The sequence below is a fragment of the Balaenoptera acutorostrata genome, chromosome 9, assembly GCF_949987535.1.
Source record: "Balaenoptera acutorostrata chromosome 9, mBalAcu1.1, whole genome shotgun sequence".
Lineage (NCBI taxonomy): Eukaryota > Metazoa > Chordata > Mammalia > Artiodactyla > Balaenopteridae > Balaenoptera > Balaenoptera acutorostrata.
In genome coordinates this window covers 13,232,350-13,239,781 of record NC_080072.1, presented here as the reverse complement: position 1 = coordinate 13,239,781, position 7,432 = coordinate 13,232,350, and the positions used below count along the sequence as shown (strand labels likewise).

The 7,432-nt window shown below is 34.6% G+C and overlaps 1 pseudogene; it reads left to right on the top strand.

Annotated features, from left to right (window-relative positions):
- Positions 1-6,171: 6,171 nt before the first annotated feature.
- Positions 6,172-7,107, top strand: LOC103008455 (olfactory receptor 8H3-like; annotated as a pseudogene).
- Positions 7,108-7,432: the final 325 nt, after the last annotated feature.

The window sequence follows — 7,432 nt, the reverse complement described above, 5'->3', positions numbered from 1 at the left end:
CAAATCTCTGCATGTTGCAGTTAAAGCAAATCTGCATGGCTTCAGGCATTCAATTGCTACAGCAATTAGGAAAATAGTAGAGTAACCCCCAAACGCATGACACAAACTAAATAATAACACATGGGAGGTGAATTATCATCTTTCTGTTCATATGGAATACTGAATCACCATGTAGGGAGTTCATTTCAGTACACAAATTATTCAGATATAGACCTGCACAAATTAGTAAAGAAAGCTTCTGAATGGTGACTAAATTCCTCCATGATCATTCTTGTGTGAGCATGTTATCACACTACATGTTAAACCATTATTAAATTGACTTTTCATATGCTTTGACATCCTGTTTTCTCAGTCATTGACAAAGTGAGAGTAGAAAATTAGTAGATTAAGTGATGATGACTCAAATATTATTAACAAGAAATGATAGCTGATAACTGGAGAGCAAAGGAAAGAGTGCAGAATTAACAAAAGCAAATATAAGTCCCGGGTTGGAGGGGCAAATGGTTGAAGTTATTTCAGTAATGACTAGCGATTACAAGAGACATTGTGTAATATACAGAAATCTCTTAGTAATGTGGATTCATTTTGCCATAACAGCTAAAAGTTTGATCATTTATCTGCAAAAAATGATCTCTGATTACGCAGAAAAGAGATGCATTTATGCAATGGAGTATGGAATCCATCAAAAACGGCAGAGTTGAATTTCTTAATCACCATAATGTGCCTCCCTAAATTCAAAGACTTCATATAAACTTTTAAATCTGTGTGTGTGTGTGTGTGTGTGTCTGTGTGTGTGTCTGTGTGTAGATTAATGAAACACTAGCTGTAACACAATTCCTGAGGCATTTTGGAGGTGTCGAGAGATTCTCAATTCTCCACATCAGGCAGAAAAACTTTAACTCTATAGAATTAAAAGGAGGAACTGGGTTTAAAAATTTTTTCCCTTGAAAAGAGACAATGTAAACCTCATTTAACCAACTCTTCGAGACATTGTTACAAAATGACCCCTGGAAAAGAAGAAGCTCTCAGTACTGCCTTCCCTGTGCTTGAATCATTGAGTAGTAGTCAAAGGAGCTGGGCAATCATATTTCAATGTATATTGAAAGGAATTGAAGATTAATTTGATGAGGTGCTTTTAAGAAAAATGTGTGTTTTTATTGTTTCTCTCTCTCCAACAAGATTGTAAACTTTGTGAGAGTAGAGTTGGCTTAGTCATATTTTTGCTCTCCACAGCATGTAGCAAATGTGCAACATATGCAATATGTAAGTAAATGTTTTCTTTGCTTTTTGTTTGCTGGTGAAAGCGCAGTGATGAATTCATTAAGGTCAAGGATTCTCCTTACTCAAGTTTATATCTTTCTTTGGTATTTGGACAGTCCGGTGAATATTAGCAGTCAACAAACATTAGTTTAGTTGAAAATTCTATTTCTGGAAATCTTTAAAAATCACCCCTTATTTATATATTAAAAAAGGCATAGTGATTAACAGATTTCTTTTGAAATGATTTTTTTCCTTAATGGTTAAGATATGGAAATGAGTGTACACAGGTTTATACTTTGTTTATGTGATTTTAAATCATCGGAGTCAACTGGTTAGGCCTTCTCAAGAATCATACATCACATACAAACCTCCGATAAAGATAATCAGCCTTCAGTCTTGGGAGCAGCTGAAGATAATTCATGTGAAGGGATCTGTGTGTGCACATGTAAATATTTGGTTTTAAAATTTCAATTTTCTTCTCTGATCTATATTACTTGTGTCTGACTCCTGCAAACTTCATTTTACAATGTATTTTACATTGTAAAGTTTTATAAGTGACAACTTATGAAATATACTATGCATTATTTTAGGGACTTATTGAGGTTACTGTCTGAACTCATCACTCATTCCCTTTATTAAGCCTACATGAATTTTTTCCTTCCAAGAAGAGTGTCTGATTCTGATCGGTTGCTCTCAAGATATTTCATCATCATCACTGAGAATCATTAAACTGATATATTTCCCTTTCTTTCTTTTTCCACCATGGATTTTCATTCATGCATTATAACTACAATGCACAAATTTTTATAATTGTGTGAAACATCTCAGCTGCTGAAACTTACTTGTGTTTACCATGGTTCTAATTATACGTATTATTCTTATTTTCACTTGCATTGAATGTGTATTCTTCTGTAGATCATTTCAGGACTTTATTATTAGTAAGATTATGTATCTAATTGTTATTTTTATGTTTTAATGTTTCCTTGCTAGTCTAAGAGCAGAAACATGCCATGCTATTCTTATTAATCATAAGAAGTAGAAATATATTTTATGTGTCCAGAGTTATGATTAAATGTCCGTATATATTTCAATATACTCCTCATATTTATCCCTGGTGTACTTTCATCATTCTCACTTCTAACTCCTCTTTCTGTACCTTCCCTCTAAACCTGTAATACATATCTTTCCTATTACTAGGTGCTAGAGAAAAAACAATAAATTCAGCCTGAAGGGGAGCAGAATTTTCAGTACCAAAATATGCCTCCTTGGCATAAGGATTATCATGAGCTGGCTATTTTTAAAAAGCAGCAGACACAGGAGAAGTTCTAAAAACTAGTAGAGGTTACCCTTTGGCAAGAGGCATTTACATTTAAAAGGAAATCTCCATTTGCAAGTATGTCTCCCTCTCTGTACCATGAAGAGAAAGATGACTAAATCTCTATTCAATGAATAAGGCATGGACTTGAATCTGCATTAACAAACATACCCTTGTTTACTATAGTTTCTTGGCTCCCTTCCCACTCCTCACAACTTATTTTGTCTTTTGCTGGAGATGGTTATCAAGGTAGTGGTTTGAAGCCTTTTAGGGGAGTTACTCAGTTTTCCTGGGTATCTCCCATGTATACAGGGTGTATACATATTATTAAATTTCTGTTTGTTTTCTCCTGTTAATCTGCCTTCTATTACAGGGGGTGTGAATCTCAGCCAAAAGCCTAGAAGGGTAGAGGGAAAATTATCTGTTGTCCCCCACAGATCTCATAAAGTAGGGGAAAAAGTGATAGAACTTAGATAACATTTAATGAATTAGAAAGCAAAAAAAAATTTAATAGCATTAATCCAAAAAAAAAATTCTTTCATCAGTCAAAGAAAAAAGAAAATAACTAGAATAATCCAGGAGAGAAAGAAAAAAAAATATGTATATTGCATAGTTAAAACTGTAATGAATTACGGAATGAAACTATATCATCATTAAATCAAAAGAGATTTTTAAAATCTCTGATCAGGCTTTGGTTTCTGCTATGACACAATAAATAGTATAAGAATAGCCAGAAATCGTAAGTAACACTGCACATGAACAAAATGGATTTCAATGTTGGGAGAATATTAAGCAAGAAAAACTTGCTCCTGCTAATTTTGCAACCACCATGGTTTTTGAGGGGCATTTACATTAAAAATTACCGTTAGTCTCTTATTTGGCTTAACTCCTAAAGTTACCAATTCTCAAATAGGTTTACGCATGCTTTTTAATTATCTCATAAGCCTGTATCGATGAAAAAAAATAATTGGTCACTCTAAGAAAGAAATAGAAAATTTTATTCAAGGCAAGTTGAGGATTATAACCTGGGAACAACGTCTCAGAAAGCTTCAAGAACTTCCCCTTAGAGGTCAAAGGACAGTTATATAAGTTTTGGACACAGAGGCCTGTACACTAAATGATGTATTATTGACAGTGGACACAACCCAGATCTAAGCAAGAATAGGCAGTGGGTCATCGTGGCCCCATATGAGATCAATAAGGAATGCTATATTTTAAGGAGTTTTCGTTTTGAAACTGGGAGAATGTTGCCCTTTAGAGTTGAGCACGTATTTCTGCTGATGGGGGAGGTTTTGTCAATGCATAATACAGATACACAATACAGAGGAAAGGGGAGAGAGGAGGCCAAAGGCCAGAGAAAAATTTTTTTTGTTTAAATTTTTCTTGTCTTGCCATAAAACATAAATTTTATTACACATCAGTTTTAGCAGCACTTAGTTTTGATGAGTCGATCTGCCCTTCCAAAGTTCATACAATACATACAAAAGTAACTCCATTATCCACACCAACAAATTATCTCCTGAAATTCTGGAGTATGAGCAGACTTTCCTGGAAGAGTCACTTTTAAATCTACACGAAAATTGGTTTAATGATCATGAATTAATGAAAGATTCACAGGAATGTTTTAAACTGATTCGAAGTCAGTCTCTTTTTAGAGACTTCCTTTGGTTCCTCATCTTGGATAAACAAGCCTCAATATAATACTTAACATCTGATGAACACTTCTAGAGGGAGGTTGGTCATGGGGTATCAGTCAACGTGTAATACATGAAATTATGGGTTTTATGAAAGGATAGTATAACATTGGTCATATTACATTATGAAATTATTGTTATAAAATGAGAATGGATACTGAATATACTGTATGATAATAATTATGCAAACCTAGAGGCCTACAAACAAGCACTCTATGAACAAAAAAATTTGGAGAAATTCATTTAAATGTTACAAGAGTTTTGAATTGTTTTTGTATCATTTTTTGAATTTTGTTATATTTTAATTTTCTTTCTAATGAACATGTTTACTCCTATAATAGTGTCACACATTTAAATACAAAAGTTTCATTGTGAAAAATGTGTCATTCCATCCCTGATGGTTTCAATCATAGACTAATTAAGTATTTCTCTAGAAATAGTTTCTCTACTGCCCCAGGCATCAATTTAGAGCAACACAAAGGAAGACCAAACTATTAGGCTCTTCATTGTGTGGCTTCTAAGGGAAAAGACAAGTAGCTTCTCAAAACCTAGCATAGCTGCATTTGGTCCCAGAACTTTTTTCCTTGAAGACATGCTAAGCAATCCTCCTTGGAAACTGGTCCACAGGGATGACCAAATGTTGCATTATTATCAATCCCCAGTATATGAGGTTCTCAAATTATCAGGGTGAAAGGCAAGCCATACCCTGCTCCGCTTACATATGTACACGGAAGATCCCTGAAACTCTTTTTAGACGTAACTTCCTGGCTAATTTTACAGTTGATCAGGAGCTGAAGAAAATTTCTATGTCGATTTATTTTTCCCTCAGAATAAAATAAAATGAGTGCACTAAGATTTAAAAAGAACTTATTTCAAAGAAAAAATACTATACTACAGAAATATATTACAGAAATGGTCTACATATTTTATCTGTGACCAAAATTTGAGGTTGACATACTTCCAAACAAATAATATTGGAAGAAAGTGTTTTTTTCACCAACTTTGTCTACCGGTAAGTATTATGCTCATAATTAGAAGGTATTAGTTAGGATCCAATAAAACGGTACATTATCAGAAGAATATGCTTACAGATATCATTTAGAACCTACTCTAAGTAAAGCCAGGATTTGTGAAACCTGATATATAGAGTTGATATTTTCAGGGTCTGCAATCAACGTGCATGTTTTAGCAATATAATTTTAGAAGAAATTTAATTTTGAATGGTCAAGTTGAGAAAACATATCTTTTGGAAATTAATACTAATATATGGTCTATAATTTTAATACACCCTACTAAAGTCCACTAAGGTTGAAATTTATTTTTCATTAGTATTAAATCATATTGGGGAAAAAAAACAGTACATGGTGCATTAAAACTCTTCTTCTATCATTGTTTATTGTATATCTATCAGTTTTTTCCTCAGTTTTGCTGAAATTAATACAAATAGGAATATAGTATTATGGACATACTCTCTGGAGTCTATCTTGGTAGAATTACGGAGCCAATATTTAATAGCTCTGACCCAGGATAACTTACCTAAATTCTCTGTGCCCTTTTTTTCATCTAAAAAAAAGGTGGCTAATAGTTCTACCTATGGTATAATAATCTCATGGGGATTAAATGCATTAATAACAGGAAGCATTTAGAACAGTGTCAGGCTTATTCTAATTATACTAGCTTTTATTATACTATATCCAAATATCAATTTATACCTATTTCTATATTTGGCAATCAAATTAAGATTTTTCTCTTCATACACTGTACAGCCCTCATTATTATCTCATTCTAGAAACACTAAACTAATATAAATGTCACGTCATTCATAGAAACACAAATCTTTTTGAAGTAATTCCTACTCAGTATTAAATTTGATTTCTCAACAGTTTAGAGCATTTGAACACTATGGGTAGAAGGAATATGTCTGACTTCATCCTCATGGGATTGACATATTCTGAAGAGATCCAGCTGGTCCTCTTTAGGCTATTTCTCCTGATATACCTGATCACCGTGTTGGGGGATGCAGGGATGATGTTGATAATCCGCCTGTATCTCCAGCTTCAACCCCCCATGTATTTTTTCCTCAGTCATCTGTCATTTCTTGACCTCAGTTACTCAACCGTCATCACCCCTAAAACCTTAGAAAACTTACTGACTTCCACCAAGTATATTTCATACCTGAACTGCTCCACCTAAATGCATTTCTTTGTCCTCTTCAGTGCCACTGAAGGTTCTTTTCTCTCCTCAATGGCGTATGATCGCTATGTAGCTATCTGCAATCCTCTGCATTACCGAGTTATGGCCATAAGACGCTGCTCCTCCCTTGTCTTTGGATCCTATTTGATTGGCTTCATGGACTCCTTTGTCAATGTGCTTTGCATGAGCAGATTGGATTTCTGCGACTCCAATGTAATCCATCACCTTTTCTGTGAAGCACCCCCAATATTAGCCCTGTCCTGCACTGGCACACACGACACTGAAATCACAATATCCATTTTTGCTGGCTCCACCCTAGTGGTGTCTCTTATCACAATATCTGTGTACTATGTGTCCATCGTGTCTACTAGCCTGAAAATTACTTCCAATTCAGGGAAGTGAAAAGCCTTCTCTATTTGTGCCTCCCATCTCCTGGGAGTCACCATCTTTTATGGCACTACTCGTTTTACTTACTTAAAACCAGGTAAGTCCTACTGCTTGGGACAGGATCAAGTGGCTTCTGTTTTCTATACCATTGTTATCCCTATGTTGAATCCATTCATATATAGTCTTCGAAACAAAGAAGTTAAAAATGCTCTAATTAGAGTCATGCAGAAGAGAAAATGCTCCAAGCAATTAAAATAACAGTGACACTAAACTTTTACGCTCACCTGTTTTTTTCTTTCCTGTAGTGTATTTCCTTGCTCTCTCTCCAGAAACAAATTGAACTTTCTTTCTTTCTTTTTCTCTTTCTTTCTTTCTCCCTTCCTTCCTTGCTCTTTCTTTCTTTCCTTCTTTCCTTCTTTTCTTTCTTTCTTCCTTTCTTTCTTTCTTTTTCTTTCTTCCTTCCTCCATTCCTCCCTCCCTCCCTCCCTCCCTCTCTCTCTCTCTCTCTTTCTTTCTTTCTTTCTTTCTTTCTTTCTTTCTTTCCTTCCTTCCTTCCTTCCTTCCTTCCTTCCTTCCTTCCTTC